This window comes from Callorhinus ursinus, unplaced genomic scaffold (assembly GCF_003265705.2).
Source record: "Callorhinus ursinus isolate GAN/ISIS: 27379988/994484 unplaced genomic scaffold, GSC_fseal_2.0 scaffold53, whole genome shotgun sequence".
Taxonomy (NCBI): Eukaryota; Metazoa; Chordata; class Mammalia; order Carnivora; family Otariidae; genus Callorhinus; species Callorhinus ursinus.
In genome coordinates this window covers 9,037,093-9,060,021 of record NW_027397115.1, presented here as the reverse complement: position 1 = coordinate 9,060,021, position 22,929 = coordinate 9,037,093, and the positions used below count along the sequence as shown (strand labels likewise).

The 22,929-nt window shown below is 51.2% G+C and overlaps 1 protein-coding gene and 1 long non-coding RNA gene across 6 annotated transcripts in view; one reads left to right on the top strand and one right to left on the bottom strand.

Moving 5' to 3' along the window:
* The window catches only part of KCNB1 (potassium voltage-gated channel subfamily B member 1), a 103,754-nt gene that overhangs the window by 64,468 nt on the left and 16,357 nt on the right, over positions 1-22,929 (bottom strand). The gene's annotated exons all lie outside the window — the stretch shown is intronic.
* On the top strand, positions 121-11,259 carry LOC112809987 (uncharacterized). Of its 2 annotated transcripts, XR_012375591.1 has the most exons (5): positions 121-840; positions 1,056-1,212; positions 1,829-1,932; positions 10,669-10,798; positions 10,956-11,259. It is a non-coding gene; the product is annotated as an uncharacterized lncRNA (long non-coding RNA). The 2 variants fall into 2 exon arrangements; XR_012375590.1 differs by lacking the exons at positions 10,669-10,798; positions 10,956-11,259 and adding an exon at positions 2,785-2,900.

Genomic DNA, 22,929 nt, shown 5'->3' with positions numbered 1-22,929 from the left:
GGAGATCACCTCTCTGAGCCTTGCTTTCCTCACCTGTACAAAGGAGGTATGGCAGCCCCCGCAGAAGCTGGGGAGCAGAAGGAAGGAGGGGAGTCCCTCCCAGAGTTCTGTGACCCAGAACTCTGGGTCAGTGGCCCAGACCTGCCCAGGGTGGCAGGCTTGGCGCCCACCAGGGCTCTTCCCACCCAGCTGGCCACCAGCCAACTGAGTCAGCATGGAGGGCTGGCCTGGCCTGACCTAGGAGGCTGCCCGGCCTTAAACAACAGTCTGAGGGTCACCCAGGCTCCGGGTTTCAGGCCTGCCTTGGCCTGGAGGGGAGCTGACCCCTGTATGGAGCCCTCACCTCACAGCACGTCATTGGATTCACAGGGAAATGCAAATCAAAAGCACTAGGAACTTCACACCCAGTAGGATGGCTAGCGTAAAAAACCGGACGACAGCAAGTGTGGGCCAGGATGCAGAACTCCAAGATGGTGCAGCCACTTTGGAAGAGTCTGTCAGCCCCTCAAAAGGTCAGACACAGAGTTACCGTATGACCCAGCAATTCTACTCCTAGGTAGATACCCAAGAGAAATAAAAGACTATGTCTACACAAAAACCGGATACAAGTGTTCACAGCAACATTATAATAACCCAAAGTGGAAACAACCCAAATATCCATCAAGTGATGAAGGAGAATCAAAAAGTGTGCTATCCATACAAGTGGAATATTATTCAGCCATAAAAAAGAAGCAAAGTACTGATACATGATGAACCCTGAGAACGTTATGCTAAGTGGAAGGAGCCAGATGCAAAAGGCTGCATATTATATAACTCATTTCTATGAAATGTCCAGAAGAGGTAAGTCCAAGAGACAGAAAAAATGTTAGTGGTTGCCTAGAGCAGGGATATCTGCTGGCGGGGAAATGTGGAGTGATTACTAATGGATATGGGGTTCCTTTCTGGGGGTGATAAAAATGTTCCAAATTGATTATGGTGATGGCTGGACGCTCTGTATATACTAAAAAGCATTGAATTGTACACTTTTAAAAAAAAAGATTTTATTTATTTGACAGAGAGAGACACAGCGAGAGAGGGAACACAAGCAGGGGGCGTGGGAGAGGGAGAAGCAGGTTTCCCGCGGAGCAGGGAGCCCAATGCGGGGGCTCGATCCCAGGACCCCGGGATCATGACCCGAGCCGAAGGCAGCCACTTAACAACTGAGCCACCCAGGCGCCCGAATTGTAGACTTTAAATGGGTGAATTATACATCCCGCCCCCCGTAATATCTCAACAAAGCTGTTGTATGTATGTATAAGTAGACAGAATATGTTTGTAAAGTGTCTTTTATGAGCCAAGTGAGCCAAAAAAAAAAAAAAAAAAAATTCTACCTTGTCAGGAAGTTAACAAGGAGGAGACAAGAGAACATATAAAAGTGTAATTTGACTCATGATGATAAGAATAATAAAGCAGGAAGGGAATAGTGTAGTGGATGGGGATGGAGCTGCTTTAGATGGCAGAGGAGAGGCACCATGGCCCAGGAAGACCACTCTGAGGAGGTGACATTTGAAGAGAGATCTGAATAAAGAGGTAGGGGGAGCCACAGATGCTTAGTGGAAGAGCACCAGGAGAAGCAGCAAGAGCAAAGGCCCTGAGGTGAGAGCAATAGGCCAGTGGGGCTGGAGCATAAGGAGCCAGAGGGAGGGTGGTAGGAGATGGGGTCAGAGAATTGGCAGGGGCTGGATCATGGAAGGCCTGGTAGGCTGTGGTAGGAACTGCTACTCTATTCTGAGCGAGGTGGGAGCCACGGGAGGGTTTTAAGGAGAACAGGGACGTGTTCTCACTACAGTCTTCGCGGGATCCCTCTGGCTGCGAATGGAGAATGGACTTCAGGGGGAGCATGGGCAGGATGGAAGATAGGAGACCGGGAGGGAGGCTACCGCAACAGACCAGGTGAGAGATGATGGGGGCTCGGCCCAGGGGGCGGAAGTGGAGCTGGAGGGGTGGAGAAGTGGTCAGCGGACAATCGCATCTGCGGTCTTGCCCCATCCACACCACAGCCCTGACATTTGCAGGCATACCGATTGCCATGTAACGTGAACTAGCTGTCAGCTGGGAGTGGGCCTTCCTCGAACAGTCTGAACTCCTCACATTCTCCCAGGTCAATCCTGCATCCACCTGCCCAGAACTCTGAAAAATCCCATAGCCTTGTAGACTCCAGGTCCTTGCTGCTTCGATCCCCTGAGTCCAACTGTCCTGACCCCGTCCGGGCCCTGGTTCAGCCCCTGCTATCAATTTCCATGAGAAACCCCACCCCACCCAACTCATCATCATTCTGGCAGACTCAACAACTCAGTTTCAACATCTAGAAGATGGGGATAATAATAGTAGTTGCTTCCAATGACTGTTGCCAGGGTTAAATGAATTAATGTATGTAAAAGCACTTAGAACATTGCCTGGCGCTCCATACGTATTGGCTGTTACTATTATTGTGTGGCTGTATTCCAGTCAGTGGTGAGGGGTATTTGGTGGGTCCCTAGGGGAGGGGTGTCATGTTGGAAAGGACACCCACCCAGAGCTGACTCTCTTCCCTCACCCTACTCCCACCACCAAATTCCCCTCATTGTCTCCTGTAGCACAATCCCACCCCCTTTCTGGGAAGCCCAGGCCCCAGCCCTCCACCCCCCACAGAGGCTCACGCATTTCAAGAGGTCTTGAGAAGCCATCTCCCCAACTGCACTGGGCTCCTGGGAGGAATTCTCCTGCCAGCCGCTGAAAGAATATATTATCTGTATCTTGTTCAAGGAGGTGGAAGCACAGAAAGAGGGAGAAATATGCCCAAAGTCACAAAACTTAGCTGCGACAGAGCTGGGAATGTAATCTACATCTGATGCGAAGTGATTAAAGATGGAAAGCTGGTCTTATTACGTGCTTATTACTATGTGCCAGGCATTTTGTATGCATTGCCTTTTAAAAAATTGTATTTTTAACCCAAATTGTTTTTTTTGAAAAGGTAATACATGCCTACGGTTTGAAAATCAGAAAGGTACAAAGGGATATCCAGTTACAAGGGGGATCACTCTTCTGTCCCCATCCATTGTCATTCAGCTTCCCTCCCCCTCCCCCAGGCGATTACCATGCCCACTTTCTGATGGCTCCTCCCAGTGATGGACTGTGAGTGGCAGTCCCCACTTGCCTACCCAATATCCATTCTCCACCTAGGAGAACCCTAATTTTGTTCAGGTGGCAATGTGTCCAGATAAAAATACTCATGTTCCTAGACTCCCTTGCAACTAGGAGCAGCCATGGGACCCAGTTCTGTACAGTAAAATGTAGATACAAGTCCCTAAGCAGGGCATCCTTTTCAAGCCCTCCCACCCCCACAAGACAAGGCAACTGGAAGAGAAGATTTTTGTCTTTTTATTTTCCTTTTGCCCTTCCTTTTTCTTCCTGCCTGGAATGTGGGCTTGATGCCTGGAGACAGAGCAGCCATCTTGAGAGCAGGAGGATCAAAGCCACATGCTCAGAATGGGGCAGGGGGAAGGAGGCGGGTGCCCGAGTCCTTGAGCAGCTGTGGACTTGTGTTTGTTCAAGCCATCACTCGTTGAATTTTCTGCCCCTTGCAGCTACATGCCTTCCTAACTGGATGTGCTGTGCATGCAGAAGCATTTATATTTATCTATATTCTTTCTTCCCCACAATCATGGTAGCATACACTATGCCCACCCTTCGGGATCTTACTTCTTCACTTAATGATGTATGTCGGAGGTTGTTACAAATCAGTACACACAGAGCTGCCCAGGCTTTTTAATTCATGTGTCAAAACTTTGTACAGATGCCCCAAAGAGCCTTCAGCCAGTCCCCTCTTGGGCTACAATGTGGATTGTTCTCAAATTTGCAAAGATTATCCAGGTACCTATTTCATTCCCCACATGTGAGGGTATATCTAAAGGAGTAGAATTGCTGAATGAAAGAGGTTTGGCCGACTTGCTTTCTACCAGCAACGTGCTAGTCTACCTAACACACTGTCTCCAATCCCTTCAACAACAAAATATGATAACGCTCAGGGAATTGTACGTGGCCTTCCCAAGGGCATTGCAGGTAATGGTCAAACTGGGATTCAAACCAGGCTCTGTCTGATACCGCAGCTGTGCTTAGAAATACTTCTATGACATTGCTTTCTATGTAGGGTGGAGTCCAGGGCCTCTCAGCAGAGAGGGAAGGAGTGAATATGACTGGGTACTGGTCTGTGCCCGAGAGGGGCCTTTAGAGTGGAGCTGTGGAGAAACCCACATGTGTCCGAGGCTGGCTTCCAGCTCACGTCTGCCACTGCCTTGCTGTGTGAGCAAGTCCTGCCTCCTTGCTGGGCTTCAGTTTCCCCATCTGTAAAATGGACAGCTTGGAGCTGTTGATCTCTAGGACCCTTGAGTGCTCAGCTCCTGGAAAATCGCCATGTCTGAGGGTCTCCTGGGAGCTGCTTTTCAGCCCCTAAAATGGAAACAGTCTTCTGAGCGATTTTTCCTCCATTCCTGACCAATCAGAGGTCAACCGCATCCAGGGGGTTCTATTTCTATCTGTGGACTATGGTCACAATCCCTGGGGGAGGCCACGCTGAGGGAACAGGCCGGTTGCCCTGCTTTCTCTGTGGATCACATCTTCCTCCAGCTCTCTGACACCCAGATTCTCAGGGCAATGATTCCAATTATGGTTTCATATATTGAGAGCTTACATTGGTCAGGCTCTTGACAAAGTGCTTTACAAATACAATATATACAAATCTGGAAGAGAGGGACTATTCTTATCCCCAATATACAGAGGAGGCAAGAGAGGTTAAACAATTTGGCTAAGCTCACTCAGCCACTAAGTGGCAGGACAGGGACTGGACCCCGGAAAGTCTGGTGCCCTTCACACAGGATTTCTCTACCACGGCACTGTAGACATTTGCGGCTGGATCGTTCTTTGTTGTGGGGGGTTGTCTTGTGCACTGTAGGATGTGTAGCAACATTCCTGCCGTCTACCCACTAGATGCCAGTAGTACCCATTCCCCTGATGTGACAACCAAAAATGTCCCAGACATTGCCAAGTCTCCCAAATTGCCCTTGGCTGAGAACGGCTGCCTAACCACAGCTCTGGAGGAATGGATTCTGGGTCCATCTGGGGACTGCTAGCCTCCTGAGCCCAGCTTTGGCTCCTGGGAGGCACTGCCAAAGGCTGAGAGAACTTTGTGGGGGGAACCATGCCTGTCACTTGATGGAAGTGTCACCGGGCAGCCTTCTCTGAGTTGTGAATGATGGGCAAACTCAGCGAGGGTCACTGGTGGGCAGCAGAGAAAAGATGCAGGTCGTAGGGTGGGTTTGGAGGTCAGCTGTGTGCCCTGGACAAGCGTCTTACCCTCTCTGAGATGCAGTCTTCGGAGCCAAAATCAGAGATAACTGCTTGCAGAATGGAGGCGCGAAGCTGAAGTAAAGTGTCATCGTCACGGGTAAGGAAAAATGAAAACCAGAAACTGCTTCAATGCAGGGTCTAGTTAAATAAATTACGGTACAGCCCCAGCATGGAAGATTATGTCGCTCTTAAAACAAATGAGCTTAATGTGTTTTTGCTGATGTGGAAAGATCTCTAAGATTTATTAACTTATTTATAGTTACAAAGCAAGGTACGGAGCAGCATATATGACGTAATCCCACTGGTATTAGAAAAAAAAAATTGAACTTTCAACATATCCTTATCGAAAGCCTACTACTTGCCAGACACTGTTCTAAGCAGTGGGAGGACAGCATGGACAAACCAGACTCAAATCCCCATTTCCGGGGACCCGGTGGAACGTGCATACGAACATACAAACACGTGAGGATTTTATAAGGCTGCACAAGAAAGGCTCCGCTTCTGAAACTGGAGAGGTGGGGTGAGATTCCTATCCTTCCGTGGCAGACCCTTCAGGAGCGTTTAATTAAATCAGTCTTCACTATCTGGATGCATCGCTTTTAATTCTCAGTTTTTAAAAGACTGAACCAAAAAATTAGAGGGAAGGCCAAGTGCAGTGCCTGGTCCATTGTAAATGGTTGCTTTTAGTATGATCACATATTCAGGAACTGTTTCCTGAGCACCTGCTCTGTGTAAGTACTGTGCTGGGTGCTGAGGACACAGTGGTGAAGCAAAAAAGATAAGAAACCGCCCTCGTTGGCGGGGGGGGGGGGGGGGGGGGGAAGACAGCCGTTAGAGAAGTAACTACAGGTGCATTACTGTTACAATGGAGGGGACTCTGGAGGCATCTGAACCTGACAGAGGGGTGGCCTACAGATCTGGGGAGCTGGAGCCTGGGCTCTCGCCCTCTCTCGCTGACGTGACTTCTACCTGGACTATTCACAGAGTGTGGCCCCTGCGGGGTTCTGGAGCTAATAAGAACAGCTAAAACTGATTGAGAACTTACAACCAACCAGGCACTCTGTAGGGACTTTACATGTGTTAGCTTCTTTAATCCTTACAACAACCCTATGAAGTAAATACTACTTTTGTCCCCATTCTACAGAGAAGAACTCGAAGGCACAGAAGGGATGAGTAGCTTACTCAGGATCACACAGCTAGTAAGTGGCAGACCAGAACTGAGACCCAGGTAGTCTGCTTCAGGCCCCACACTGTAACTACTTCCTTTCATGACTTTCTTCCCCTTTTCCTCCTCTTCCCTGCTCATCAGAAGCAGTCCTCAGTCCCCACACCCTCCCCCAGACGTGAGGGATGGCCTTCTGCCCCCACCTCCAGCGGAACACGCGAGGACTGGAGAACAACCCTCTGCGCCCTCACCTGTCCTTGGGGCTTGCGAAGCATCTCGGCTATGCCCTCAGAGCCTGGGGGGAAGAGGGATAAGGGTGGGCAGGAACCAGCAGGGGCATACCGGCCCCTCTGCCCTTCTGTCCTTTGGGGTTAAGGACCTCAGTTGACTCTTACAGCCAAGGATCCAGACTGAATATAATCCCAGCCCCTGAATGAGCCCTGACCTGTGTCTTTATTCTGACTGAACCCTGACTCTGGTCACAGATTCCCTCATGACCCTGGTCACAACAGAGCCCTGACTTTGGTCACAGTCTGAGCTCTGGATCAGATCACAGACCTGATCCTAGGCTGAGCCATGACCCAGGTCACACACTAAATACTGACCCTTCTCACTGGTTGAGCCCTGATCCTGGTCACACATTGAGTTTTACTTTGATCTCAGATACACAGCCATCTCCAAATGCTACTGTCCACCGTCCACTGTCCAGGGGTCTGGAGAACTCCTGGAATGCCCTCTTTCCCCCAGAGCTGGGACCAGTCATCCCTTCCACCTGTGCAAGGAACGTCAGGCCTGCTGTCTCCAAGGGCCAATCTGGGGGGTGCAGGGAGCCCTAAGAAAGACAAGGACACGAGTTGAGGCAGAGCTAAATTCTTGGGAGTTCCCTTCCTGTCCAGAGGCTCTCAGACTCCTCCTATTTCTCCTTGCCCATCTTCTTCTCCCATGTTCATGCAAATATTTATCCCCGAATAAAATTCATCAGCAGACTTCCGTCTTTAAGGAAGGGAGGTCAGACAGCAGCCCGCCCAGCAGCTGGGCAGAATTCTATTATCAGGAGGAAGTGCCCCCAGCAGGGAAGGACTGTGCCTTCTCCCTCCCAGCAAAGCCTTACTCACTCTGCCCTGGCTCAGCTTCATTCTGAGCGGCCGTGGAGCTCCTGACGCCGGAGCCATGCTGACCCAGGGAGCCTGTCCTCCCAGGGGGCCCTCTGCCCCCGATCCTGGGCATCAGTCCCAATGTCTAAACAAGACTGTCAAGATTTGTAACGGGGGCCCCCCAAGGTGCCTCCAAGGTTGGCAGGGCTTGACACGTCAGGAGAATGTCCTTGTGGCCTCCTCGAGGATCGAAATTGCCTCCTTAAGACCCCGGGGGGGGGTTCCCTGAAAACGGGGCTGGGGAATGGGGTGAGAAACACACATTCATCATGCCTTCCTTACTCATAGAGTGCAAACATTTGAAATCGAGGACACTGAGCAGATGCTAAGTTTTCTGGCCAGTTCCCCGCCCATCTCTGGAAAAGACTTTAGTTCCTCTGGTTTGAGAGTGGAGGGCTGGGGAGCCATAGAGTGAAGGAGAGAAGCGTGGGGGTGTCCTAGCTGTGCGTTATCCAAACCCTACCACTACCTACAGCCCATGAATTGCATCCTCCTTGGAGAGTCAGGAGTCAAATACCCCGTGAGCCAGTCAGGGGGACAAAGAGGTGGAAAAACAGCTGGTCAGCCTGTCAGCCATCTTGTCAGTCGGCTACAGAGAGAGGCGATGGGCAGTCAGTCATCCACTTGATCAGACACATGGTCAGACAGACAAGGAGATGGACAGACTTTCTGTCATCATCCTTAGATACAACAGACCCCTAGCAGAGAGACAGTCAGACAATCAGGCTTTCAGTCATCCTGTCAGTCAGACATGGAGATGGCTAGCAGGCAGTCAGTCAGTCAGACCAGGAGATGGAGAAACAGACTGAGTCATTCATCTAAGTACAGATAGACTGTCAGCCAGTTGGACAGACAGAGACAGGCAGATCATCTGTCAGTCATTCAGTCACTGGGTCTGACACCCAAGCAGACAGACAGATGGCCAATCAGACATTCAGAAAGGCATTTAAACGAGGAAATGGACCAGAGAGGCAATTTGTTGTGCATCTAATTAGTTAGATACAACAGCGAGTCAGATAGGTAGCCAGTCAGCCAGTCAGATAGGCAGCCAGTCAGCCCGTCAGATAGGCAGACAGACCGCCCGTCAGATAGGCAGACAGACCGCCCGTCAGATAGGCAGACAGACCGCCGGTCAGGCACCCATGTGGTCGGAGCGCCGACAACGCAGGCAGGTGGGGAGCTAGTCAGTTTTGCATCCATTCGGTCAGACATGAAGACGAACAGACGAACAGCCAATCACCGGTTCAGTCAGATGCATGGCAGTCAGCCAGACACCTATGTGGACAGAAAGACACAGCCAGACAGCCGTTCGCCCAGTCAACCAAACACCCAGGCAGAAGGACAGACAGACAATGATCTAGACATGTGATCAGTTTGTTAGTTGGACAGATCATCAGGCAGGCAGGCAGCTGCCTAGCCAGTCATTTGGACACTCTGTCAGTCAGTGGTGTGGGGACAAATCCGATGTCCGACACTGCCAGGCAGACCCACCCTGCCCCCTGGCCAGTGACCCAGCTGGTCATTATAGTGACATCCAGGCTGAGCAGAGCGGTCACTGGACCCGTGAAAGATGCTGTGAAATAGGACAGGTGGTCCTGAGCTCACCAATAACTGGGGTCAGAACATGCCTCAAAAGACCCTGACCCAGCCCTGTAGGCAGTCAGGGAAAGCTTCCTAGAAGAGGAGGGAAGAGGACCAGGCTCTGGGGCCAAGAACAAAGCATTCTGGGTGGGCTAGCTGCCCATCCCCCAGGCAGGGCTTGAGGCAGTTTTCCCGTGTGTGTCCTCCTTTCCTTAACCCAGGTGTTCTTTGAGCTATGGAGATGAGGTCCACACACATTCCCCCACCTCTTCATCCGCACTACACTGTGCCCCTCCCCAGAGCCACCCCTTCTCCCTCTGAAGCGCACTGAACACACTGCCCCAAAGGCTTACTGTTTTTCTAGGCCGCAGGGCTAGAGAAGGGGCTGCAGTATGTGTGTCGGTGTCTGCTGGGGGGCATGTGTGGAGTCATTTGCCGGGCCCCCTCCTTCCTCCTTGCTCCGCCAAGTTCTCCCTTCCTCCCTCCTCCCCTGGAGCTGGGGGTTGGGAGGCCCTCCCAGGCCACTTCCCATTTTGGGAATTGGGCTGAGAACTATGCAAGGAGACCGAAATAATTCCTTTTTCGAGCCTGGCCAGGGCCCTAGCAGCCCAAACATTGGCACAAAACCAGTGCGGGGACGGGGGTGAGCTATTAAGGGGGGGTAGGGGAGGGGGGAGGGGGCGGGGCTGAGCCCTGGGGCCCAGGGAGACAAAGGCCTGGGTGTCTGCAGAAAAACTTCCTCACCCAGCCCCAGGGCTGGTTACCAGGAACCTGGAAATCTTAGAAGCTCCCAGTGGGGAGCTGCCAGGCCAGAAAAGGGGGGGGGGTAGGTGGGGGGATGGGGAGCAGGAGACAGAAAGAGCAGAAAAGGAGTCATACAGGCCCCGTTGGCAAAGACAATTTGAAAAACAGACCGTTTCTAGCAGCCAAGAAGGAATCTCTGATATCTTCTGAGAACATGCCACCCTCCTAGGGGCAGATGGGGCATCTGCAAAATGGGGCCAACCCACTGACCCTCTTTCTCAAGTAAGAGATGGTTGTGGGGTGGGGGGGGGGAGCACTTAGCACACAGTAGATACACACTAAACGCAAGTGGCCCTATCAGAATCCAAACACACGTAGCTTCGCACCCCTGCGGCACGGCCTCCTAGCCTGTAACCCGAGCCATCTCTGCCCGCTTGGTCTCCATGCCTCCCGTCTAAAACGGAAGCAATGCCAGAAGCCTCTCCAAGGTGGCTACGGGAGTAAACGACATGAAGGTGCACAAAATCTAGCACATGGTAGGTGTGCAAGGCATTTATTTTAGTCTTTCCTCCTTCCTTCCCCTTCTCAAAGTGGTATTATTATTTCAGTGGGGATTTACAGCAACTCGGCCAAAGGCAGATATCAGTCTACATTTTCTAGGTGACACCCATCTGGAGCCAGCCTCTTCTGAGCCTCAGTTTCCCCCTTGCGTTAAATGACAGTGAAGGACAAGAAGCAGACGTCCCTGAGAGCTCTTTCATCACTGTCATCACCAGATACGTCACGTCTGGTAAGCTTAATTTCCAGCATGCATTTTCCCCTCCCAAGGTCTCCCGGCTCGGCTGGCGATGCAGCTGGTCTTGAAGAAGCCAACTCCCCTCTGCCAGGGATAAGCCGATCAGCGCATTCCTTTCCAGAATAAACCGATCAGTGCATTGCATCCCCAGGATACGCACATTGCGCCCTCCAGCCATAGAGATTGGTCCGAGTGGAGCACGTGACTTAAACTCGTCCAATCGGATTGGCTTCTGAGACCACAGGCATGCTGGGAGTTCTCTTTTCTTCTGGATGACACGGTGTGCAAATGGGATTCCTGGACTTACCTTTGGGGCTCCCAGGAGGGCAACCGGCCCAAGGACAAAACTGACAGAGAAGGGCATAGCAGAGTGGATCGTAGACATTGTGAAGACATCCTGACCCCCTCCGCCACCTGGATCAAACCTCACTGGGCCTTTTCAGTTACACCATCCAATAAATGCCCTTTATTGTCTATGTCGGTTTGATTGGACTTACTGTTTCTTGCACCCAAAGTCACCCCTGCAGACATATTTCCTTTACCAAAGTGATTTGTTGTTGTTGTTGTTGTTTTTTATTCTGGCCAATTTTAACCTTCATCACTGCCTTTCTAAATAGATGCTATTGTTCTCCCCATCTGAGAGATGAGGAAGCTAAGGCTCAGAGAAGTGAAGTGACTTGCCCCCAGTATGAACCTGGAAATGTCTTATGCTCCTTTCATGACCTCCCATTTCTCATCCAACTCTGAGCAAGTAAGAGGGAGAAAGACAGTAACAACCACCACCAAACTCCAATAATGATTGTTCCAAGGAAGACAAATCTCCTAATGTCAAGCCTGGAAGATGCTTAGGGATCACCCAGTTGAACTGTCCTCAACCCTCCCATTTCAGAGATGGGGAGACTGAGGGAGGCAGACTGAGAGCCAGGGCCTGCGAGGGCAGAGGGGTCATCTGCTGTTTCAGGCCTGTCTGGTGGCTTCCTTCTGGTAAAAATTCCTCACAGGTTTTTGGGAAATCGTGCCTCCACTCTGGAGCCACCTGGCTTACGTGAGGCCGACCCACCAGCCCTGGCCAATCAGAGCTGTGCATTCCCCCGGCAATGACGATCGGCTCAGACTGGGCACTGACTCAAGCCAATCAGAGTGAGCGCTGGGGCTGAGACTACAGGCAAAGAGATGCTCCCAGTCCTAACCAAACTCCGTGTTTTTTTGTTTTTTAAGATTTTATTTATTTATTCATGACAGAGAGAGAGAGAGAAGCAGAGGGAGAAGCAGGCTCCTTGGAGCCCGATGCGGGACTCGATCCCAGGACCCTGGGATCATGACCTGAGCCGAAGGCAGATGCTTAACCATCTGAGCCACCCAGGCGCCCCCAAACTCCGTTTTTAGCACAGAGAACAGGCCCCAGGTTCAGAGCCTGTGGCGGGCTGCAACGGCCACTTACAGTTTAATGATCTAGTTCATTTTCATGTTATTCATTTCTAAACTTGTCTTCCATTTAGGTTGACCAACTCAACCTGGTTTGCTAGGACCATCCTGATTTTAAAACGGAAACGTTCCATGCCCAGGGAACAGCCTCAGTCCCAGGCAAATGGGGATAGGGACAGTTGGTCCCTACTTCACTTTATGGGTATCAGATACTAGCTTTCCACTAAAGGCAGGTTCCTTTCATAATAAACTTACATAAATTTAAAAATTGAGCCAGTTAAGGGAAAAATACTAACAAAATAGTGTACCTTTAGTGAAAAGGAAATGGCAGAAAATCATGAAAGCTGCCTGTGGGTGCGAGTCCTCGTTGGGAGATACACAATGCCTGCAAAGTTGGAAACCCAGGCTCAGTCCCTGGGTTACTGGCCTACTGGCTGTTTAATCCGGATAACTTGCTCACCCTCTCTGAGCCTTCAGGTCCTCTGCAGAAGCAGGAATGGTGTGGGCAGGCAGGCTCTGTTAACTCGCTTAGCATGTGGGCTCCTCCCTGAGCAAAACCTGCCGCCAAGAGCAGCTCACAAATCCTTGGGGAGGCCCGTCATCTCCCTACTGTGCTTGGCTGATGGGGCCATATCTGCAAATTAGCTACCATTCAGCCGAGATGCCCTTTAGAGACGCTAATTGCCCGGTGCCTAGGAGTCCCCACTCCTTCCTGGCACAGGCGGCTGGCTGTCAATCCCCTGCCATTATTGTCTGCTAACAGTGCTTGATTTGTCTACATAGACCAGGGTACGGGCATGCCATTCGCATCCAACTACAGCACAGCGCACAGAGCATGGCTCACCGATGCGGGTGCATGTAGCACACAGGTGCCAGCAAGCATCTATTCCTGTGGACAGATCTGTGGACACACGTGCACCCTCATGCGTGCCTGCCTAGGCCCCCAAGTGTGGAAGTGAATCAATGTCTATGTGTGCTCTGTGAGCCACTCATAAGCCTGCACAGAAAGAGCTCCAGACAGGTAGATGCAGGACCACGCACATGTGTGTGCAGACAGGCACGCTACATGGGGTTGCTGCCAGGATTAAATGACAGACGCCTGGTGGTGCCAAGAACAGTGCCCGGCGTGTGGTTAGTTAGCACTCCATAAATGAAATCTCTTACTGATCATTTTCCCCCCTATACTCTATTTGTTGAGGTATGATTTACACACAATAAAATATACAAGTTTTCTGCATTCAGTGCAATGCCTTTTGACAAATGGATACACCAGTGTAACCACCACCCCAATTAAGTATAGGGCATTTCCACCACCCAGAAAGCTCCCTCAGGCCCCCTTCCGGTCAATATCCCCAAAGGCAGCCACTGTTCTGATTTCTTGCACTAGAGTTCAGTTTTGCCTACTCCTGGAGCCCACATAAATGGAATCGTACTGTGTGTTCCTCTTGATGATAACTGTTCCGCCTGCTCAGGTGCGGGCAAACAAGCATGCACAGACACATACACCTGCGCGCGTGTGCATGCGAGCTCACGGAGGCACCCAGGCGCCCACGTGGTATTTTGAAGCTGTAAATTTCTTGGCCTCAGTCGGCAGCTCAGCTTGGCCTTGCTAGGTCCAAGTGGCTAAGGGAGGTGAAAGAGCTCCTGGCACTGGGGCCAGACCCTGGGGAGGCTCCTTCAACATCTCCATCAGCTCCTTCTTGCTGGATGACCTCAGGCAAGTACTTAAAAATCTCAGTTTTCTCCTTTGTAAAATGGGATGATTGACACGCACCTCGTACTAACTCCCCTGGATTGACTGCTTACTACGTGCCAGGCAATGTTTTAAGGGCTGTACCCGTCCTAATCCAAGTCCATCCTTCCAGCAACCTGAGAATCTAGATACAATTATGACCTCTCTCTGATCGGTGGGGACGCTGAGGCACAGAGATGTCCAGCAGCTTGTCTGAGGTCACACAGCAGAGGAAATGGCCGCGTTGGATTTGAACCTGGTCTGGCTCCAGAGCCTCCACTTGCCACCATTACAGTACCGCTCCTCATGGAGAGAACTGTAAGGGCATTGTCTCTTTGTCCATATACCTGCCACAGGGTAGGTGCTTAATAAATGTTTGATGTGGTTACTACCAAGAACATTTGCATCCCCCATCTCAGTAATGCCTCAGAACAACCCCATTTGGCAGATGAGAAAACAGAGGCTCAAATAAGTCTGTTGCAAAAATCCCAGTTCTTCTAACTCTGAATCCCACATTCTTTCTATTCTCCCGACTTGGGCTGTTCTATCCCATGAGGGAGGGACTTTGCCTGTTTTGCCTATTGCTATGTTCCCAGCACCTAGAAGAGTGCCTGGCATATACTCAGTACTCCATAAATGTTCTTCCAATGAATGGGTACAGCAGAGAGCCCAATGCCCTCCTTTACAGTGTGAGGACCCCAGACCTGGAGACGGGTGTCACTTGTCCAAGGTCACACCGTGCCTTAGCACCACTGACTCTAACATATTCTCCCTGCCTGGCTCACCCTCTCTACTTCCTGATCTGAGCAGCCCAAAAGATTTGGGAGCCCCTGAGGCATTCTCAAAGGCCACGTTAATGGGGAGCTGGCTGGGAGCCTCTCCCAACTTCGTTACACCGGCCAAGGTCGGCACGGAAGGCTGCCAGGCGAAACCTCAGAAAATGCCGGCCAAAGGGATACAAAGCCCCAGCTTGCCAGAGCTTCTGCACTGGGGAAGGGGAGCATTCCTGGCAGAGGGGGTGGGGAGGGAGGGCCAGGCCAGCCTGTAAACGCCCTCTGCAAACAGATGCTTGGTCTGCAGCCCACTCTGACCATCATCCCCACCAAGTCAGCAGAAGAAGCAAAACGCTTGAGCCCAGCATGACGCTGTGGTGTGGCCTAGGGTCTGTGCCTCTGGGTACCGGGTCCATGAGAGCCCCTCCTGAAGATGCAGGGGAGATGGGGGAAAGGTGGGACTTCTGGGGAGGGGACAGGCTGCCCTAGATGGAGGGTCATTCTTAGTTGTCAATCTCTAGCATTTGTCCGTGGATAGACGTTTTAAACACGCTGATCACTTCCTCTCAGGACTTAGGTGGGTGTCTCCTGAAGCAGAGTCTGAGGGGAGGATTGTTAGGTAGCAGGTGCATCAAGGGAGTGCCTTGAGGGGACAGCGAGAGTGCGGGAAGGGGGCCTGGCAGGGCAGGAGCTGTGCTGGACGGTGGTCTCAGCAGGCAGCTAGCCTTAGCCTGATCCCACAGGAAGCTCAGGAGTGTGAACGGCACCCAGAGTTGGTCTGGCCTTCGAGTAAGAAGGGCAAGCTTCTGCCTCCCTGACTCGGTGGGTCGTGGGCTGCAGGCTGCGTGCAGGGAAGGGGAAGGTTGTAGTTTGCAATCCCCCAGGCAGTCGGGGGGGGGGGGCTGTGGGGTATGCTAGCCAGGAAAGGGGATGTGGTTAAGGCCCCTTCATTGCATTAACTCATCAGGACCTACACTTCCCCCATGCAGGGCCAACCCTCAGAAGAAAGGAGAGGCACAGAGGGGAGACTGTTTCCACCGCCCTCCAGGGCAGGTCACTGCATCCAGTGTTTGAAAAACAAAAAAATCAGCCTGCCCCACCCCCCAAAAATGGCACGTCGCACATCAGGGCTGACAGGGCCTCTCTAACGTCTGCGGGACGCTGGGGTCTGTGAGGTGCCGCGGGTAGCGCAGGGGAACAGCAGTCTCTGGGTCCTCTGAGCGGATATGCCCGCTGGCCTGACCCAGGACAGGACGGGCCGGCTCCAGCAGCAGACGGCGCAGATGAAGTTACAAGGTGAAGAAAGACAAAGCAGCCTGGCTGGGCCGCGGGGGAGGCCCCGGGACGGGCCCTGGGAGGGTGGTGGTGAGATCCGACCCTGTGGGGAGGTGGTAGGACGGAGGAGGAGCAAGCGGGCGGAGGGTCCTTGGGAAGGTGAGGGCCTGGCCTGCGGCCCCCACCCCCACGGCAAAAGGCACCAGACCCTTCGGTCCTGAGCAGGGCCCCTCCTCACCTTCACCTCTGCCAAGCTAAACCCTCCTCCTCTAGGCACAGCACTTTATAGTGAGCAAAACACCTGTGCTTTGAGCTCAGCATGTTGAGGTGGGCGAGCCAAGGGCTCCATTCTACACAGGGGGAAACCGAGGCTTGGGGAGGTCCACAGTGACCCCCTCATTGAGCATCTACTGTGTACCAGGCACGAAGTCAGGTGCTTGTAGTACACAGACCAGAACCCCTGCTCCCGTGGAGCATATACTCAAGTGGGCCAGGAGTGTGGAAAGCAAGAAGGTAACAATTACTACGGAGAAACAATAATACTAAAAGCAGGGAAGGGAGAAAGATGGCCACGGGTGAAAGTTGCCATTTAAAAACAGACAGTGAGAAACAGGAGAACACCAGCTTTGGAGTTTGGCAGGTTCGGCATTCAAATCCCAGCCCTGGCTGAGTCTTGGGCACACGACTCGGCCTCCCTGAGCCTGTTCCTCACCTGCAAAAAGGAGGCCGCTGTGCGGAGGCCCAGGCTCGTACGGGTGCATCTCTGGCTAAGGGGCTTGGACCCTAAGGCACAGGCAAGATGCTTTCAAAGTGTGCTTTGAGGGCTGCCTGCCTCGGCATCAACCGAGATCCTTGTCAGAGTGTAGATCCTGAGCTGCCACGAGAGATCTCAATTCTGTGGCCTGGCGGACAGACCTGGGAATCTGAATTCTGCTAGGGCTTGGGAACCCCCAACCAAAGGCTTGGGTGTGGGGTTAGCCTGTGGCTGCCTCCCTGGTGAAAACTCACAGGTGCCCAAAGGGGAAATGCCCTTAAGGATCATAGGGCTCAGCAGTGTGCTCCCATTATGCAGATGAGGAACCTGAAGACCAGAGAAGCTGAATGACTTGTTCAAGGCCACACAGCTGATGAGCAGCAGAGCTGGGTCTGGGATGGTGGACAGATGGATGGAGAGAGGTAGCAGCCGGTTCAGGTAACAAGCAGTGGGTGCCAGATATAGCAGGGCTGGGATCAGGAGGAGAGCCGAATTTTGTCCCAAGAATGTAATCCTTCCGGACTGGGAGGACACGTGCTTCCTTCCCATTCGTGAGTGCTAAATGACCCTCCCTGGACTCCTGCTCAGTTCATTCCTTGGAGAAACAGGATCCTACTCTCTGTCACACCCTGACCAGCCCAGGGCACCGCAGTCTCCCAGGGAGCCCCTTCCTGCAGCCCAGTGGATCCCAGGCACGCCAGTGTGGGACACAGCACCAGTACTAGATGCATTGAAATCCGGATTTCTCAACCTCCCTGCACAGTAGAATCACCTTGGGAGCTTTGGAAAGTACCAGTCCCTGGGAGCCACGCCTCGAGATTCTGATTTAATCGGTCTGGTGGTGACCTGGCATTGGGACTTCCAAAGATCCTCAGATGATTTCCACGTGTAGCCAAGACTGGTGTAGCTGTACAGGGACAAGACATCAAATCACATTGATTCAGCATGACGAGTGCCTTTCCAATTCTCCTTCCGACCTTCGGACTCCCTGAAGGGGAAAGTGGAGTTTGAAGCTAATGGGATTTTAACGCCTCTCTAACACATGTACATCTTCCCTTTTGACCCAAAGAGAGCAGGTGTCAGGCTCCAGCATCTGGCTAGAATTTCACAACATGATTTATGGTGAATGGTACCATTTGTTCAGAATATCCAATTTCCAACTTAAAACAACTTGATTTAAGTAAAATAAGTGAATTAATCTAAAGAAGAATATTAAGCAAATCCTATCTTAGGTATTTCTCCCGGACCCAGTGGTGGTCTATGACCCAAGCAGGTCCCCTCACTTACGTTCTCCTCTGGCTACAGGAATCATTTCTGAAATGCACATCGCTAAAGTGTGTCCAGTCAGAGCCAATTCTGGAACTTTTGCTGGAGCAGCCAGGAAAAAGGTTTCTCTTTCTGCTGGTCTTGGTACTCACAGGATGGACTTTGGAGAAAATGTCAGTTCAGAGAAGGGAGTGGCCTTCCAAGGCCACTGGCACTAGTGGCACAACTGAGATCTGAACGATGTTCACTTGCCCCCAAATGTAGTACAGCTTCCAAATAAACCACATTTCTGGCAAATTCACTGGGATCCCTCAGAACTTCTGTTTCCTGGGTTTAGAGTCTCTATATACAGCATGTGCTTAAGGAAAATTCAATAGCACCCTTTAGAACCTAAGTAGGTGCCTTTAAAAAGCTCTTAAAAGACACTGTAATGATCATTTAACACATTTGGAGCACCAGAGAAGATCTGGCTATTTGTGAAGATATTTGGTGCCCTTGTTCCTTTCAGTTTGGGACAATAAGAAACTTCTGGTTGGAGTCTCAGCTAGACATTTCAGACTATCTCGCCCACTCCCCACTGAAAGGAGTGTGATGTCTGCTTTCTGCCTACTGTGATAACCTCTGAATTCACCCATCTATCCATCCATCCATCCATCCATTCACCCACCCCACCACACACATATCCAACACAATTTTACAGAATGCTTACAAGGAGGGAAGCACAATGCCAGGAGCAGGAGAGACAGACGAACACAGCAGACAAATCCTGCCATCAGAGAGCTCATAGTCCACTCTGAGTAGGGGAGGGCAGGTAGTAATCAGATGATTGCTTACATGGATGTGAAATTACAATGGGAACAAGGGACATCCAAGAGAGGCACATAGAACTCGGAAAACCATAACTGGGGATTTGACCTATTCAGAAATCAGAGAAGTCTTCCTGGAGATTCCGGAGCTTCAGGATGAGCAGGCAATAAGTGGGTGAAGAAGAGAGGAAAAGCATTTCAGGCAGAGGGAACAGCATGTGCAAAGGCCCTGAGGCAGGAAGGAATTTAGTAAGTATGCAATCAGTATGGCTGCACACAGGAAGCTAGGAGATGAAGTCAGAGAGGTAGGGGGTCCTGCCCGCATGGAGCCTTTCAGGCCCCTGGGAGGAGATGTGCCTCCTCTCCTCAGCCCATCCTCCAGCAAATCAAATGGAAAACTCCCACCTTTCCCCTCCTCTCTCCCTTACATCATAAAGATGGGGAAAAAACAAAACACTGCCCTTACGATTTCTGGAACTTGAGGAATACAACAAAGCATCCACACAACAAGGAGAGTTTGGGTTACTTAGGCGAAAAGGGAGAAGAGCAAAAAGAAAGACAAGAAGCCTGGGAGTTAAATGAGGAAGTGAGGGAAGGGGAGGGTGCACTAGTGAAGGGACTGGGCTCAAACCTGCCTGCCGCCTTTTAGCTGCCTCCTTGCATGTCAACCTCCCAGGCTCAGTTTCCTCATCTGTAAAACGGGAATAATAACAGTACCTTCCCCCAGAGGGTGCAGTGAGGGCTGAATGAGTTAATAATGTCTGTCTGTAAAGAGTGATGTATGAGTGGTATGTGGGTGTTACATGGGTGTTGTCAGAGAGAGAGACTGGGTTGCACCTCTAAACTCCTCTGAGTCCCCAGGGAGGCCCTGCTCTCAGCCTGGACAGCTGGAGGGTGAGAAGTTACTGAAGGGACCAAGAACCCATGGTGATGGGCTATATGGGACAGGCTTTGAAAGGCAGCTAAGAAATCTCCTTGGGAGACAAACTCCTCCCTTGATTGAGAACATCTCACATCTGGGAGGAGGGCCAGGTTCTACAGTTTTTTGAGTAAAAAGGAAGGGGCTCTGGCCACCTCCCTCATAAGAAACCTCCAGTTCAGATTATCTCCCAGTATCGAATTCTGGAATCCAAAAGCACTGACCAAGGGGGTCTAATGACAAATTCTTAGAAGAAATGCCAGGGCCCATCATGAAGGAAATGACATCAAGTTTGGGAAGTCAAGAGAAAGATGCTTACTACATAGAGTCATCGAAGATGAGTTAAGGAGGCCAAGGGGGCCAGGGTGGGGGGTGTAAGATTGTTCTAGTCGGCATAGCATGTGCAAAGGTCCTGAGGTAAGACCCTGAATGGAGCCTGAGGATCTGAGAAAGGAGATATGATGTGTGTAATATGAAGGTGGGTAGTAGTTCTTATAGGCCTTTAGTGACCAGATAAGGGACTTGGAAATTATCCTGAGAGCAATAAGAAGTTATGGAGGAGTTAATGCCCCTCCCTACTGCCACTCTCCCTCACCCCCGTCCAAAAACTCTGTATAGAGAGAGTGGATAAGACCAGAGGCAGGCTCTGAGTGAAATGATATGAGGCCCGAAAAACTCTCTAAGACCATATCTGAAGGGGCAAATTCATTCCTTCATTCATTCACTCAATAAATTTTATTTCATAACTACTATTTTAGGCACAGATTTTTTTTTAAGATTTTATTTATTTATTTGACAGAGAGAGAGAGAGAGCACAGGCACGGGGAGCAACAGGCAGAGGGAGAGGGAGAAGCAGGCTCCCCGTAGAGCAGGGAGCCCCATGTGGACTCGAACCCAGGACCCCAGGATCATGACCTGAACCGGAGGCAGACGCTTAACCTACTGAGCCACCCAGGCGCCCTAGGCTCAGATTTAACCACGGAGAAAACAAGCAAAACCTGACCAAGTCCCTCTCTGATAGAGCTTCTGATGTAGTGAGATGAACCAGATAAACATAATATACCAGGTGGTGAAAAGGACGAGGAACAAAATAAGGAAGGTAAAGGAATGGAGCGTGAAGGTGGGGGAGGGGGAGCGTGAAGGTGGGGGGGGGGGAGCTATAGTCATTTACTCGGGGATGAGACCTAGCGGCTGGTCCTTGCCAGCCACCTTAGCACTGAGTGCCCACCACGTGCTCACGCACATGGTAAGTAGAACTGAAAGGTGATCTTGCAGCAGGCCCGCCTCCCACCGTCGATGAAGCTGCCCCCGCCAGCTGACACTAACAGTGCCTTCGTGGTGCTCAAAGTGACCAGCACACTATTCCGCTTCCCCACAAGCTGCTGCCAGCCACACATCTCCCAGGGCCGGGAAGCCACAAGCCCTTGGCATCTTTTCAGACCCTCGCCTGACCCCCTCTGCCTTTCTTTGGAGCGCAAGGAGGTGAGATCTGGGCTTGGTAGGGCTGCTTCCCCAGGGCCTGCTCCAGGTCAAACAGCAAGAAAAGGTAAATTAAATGGGCTGACAATAGGTCAAGGGTCCTTGGCAGGCGTAGGGCAGGGGAGTCATTGTTCAGCTGCCTTCCTGAGGATGTCACTCCTGAGAGCACCTCCTGAGTGGATGGGCATCAGAAACAGTAAGAGAAAGAGGCATAAATAACAGAATCCCACCGGCTAAATGGAGGTTTGGGGACCTTCTGTGGTTTGCCTTTCTTCAGGAACTGCTGCCAGGGGGTAGACAATGAAGTATTAATGACACACATAAGGGATGAGACCCAAAACATAATGAGTCGGGGACAAGAGTTTCGACGCCAAACACCGAGGTTCTGAACATGCCCGCCAGAATTCCAATCATGAACACCACTGAAGTGTCCTGACCTTGACCCTCAAAACTCAGACTCTGAACATGACTTCCAGCCTGGAACATAAGCGTTCTGACCTTGCCCGCTAGAGTTTCAATCATGAGTAGCAGTACTCTAGCCCTGTACTCCTTGGGTCCAATTACAGATCTGAGGATTCTGACAATGGATGGCAGCCTTCTAACCTTGAACCCCAGAACTGTGACCCTGAATGCCAGTGTCCCAACAACGAACATCACTGCTGTGATTTTGAGCAGTGTAATTCCAACCTTGAACATCAGAATTACCATCCTGGGCCCCCAATCTCTGCCAAAAATTCCTGAACACTCATGCTTCCCAGCCTGAATTTGTAGAGCTGATACTACTTTGCAAGGATCTAAAGTTTAATTCTACACAACAAACTCTTCCATGGGCCCACAGCCCCTAGAAATAAGCCAAATGCTCCTATGGGGAGGAGAGGAAGATGAAAATAAAAATAACACCAGCTTATATTTTTTGTGTATCAGACACTTCGCTGAGCACTTTACATGCTTCTTCTCATTCAGTCCTCTGGACAACCCTTGGGAACTTGCTATTCCCATTTTACAGATGAGAAACCTAAGACTCAGAACCAGTCCAGTTTGCTGACTCAATATCCACTGCTTTTTACAGCCTTACAGCAGCTTTTTCTTCCTGCTCTAGTTGGAGGCTGGGTAGGGGGACGTTGGTTCCTATTAACTAATTAGTTAAGGATTTCCCTGACTTGTGTTGGCACCCGCTGGGGGTGCCTTGGGTTTTGAAGCCAAGTCCCAGCTGGGTAGGACAGTCATTCATTCAACAAACACCTGTCACCCTGTCTTGTGCTTGCTGTCAGAGTAGGGAGAAGGGAGGGGGGGCCCGGCTGCTTCTGTCACCCAACCCCTTCTAGATGGGAGGGCCTCAGAGACCAGAAATGATCCTTCTTCCCATTTCTAGCCATCAGAAGGCTCTGTGCCTCAAGAGTCAAAAAGTGGAGCCCTGAGGGCTGAAAGTGATCCACAGGACTGTTCTGTTTGGCCCACCCAAATGTGTTTAATTTTTTTAAAAAATATTTGCCAATATTAATAACTTGGGATATCTCACATGAAAAAATTAAAATCTCTGGGGGGTGCCTGGGTGGCTCAGGCAGTTCACAGTCTGACTCTTGATCTCGGCTCAGGTCACGATCTCAGGGGTCCTGAGACTGAACCGTGTGTCAGGCTCCGTGGTCAGTGGAGAGTCTGCTTCTCTCTCTTCCCTCTGCCCTCCCCCCCCACCCAG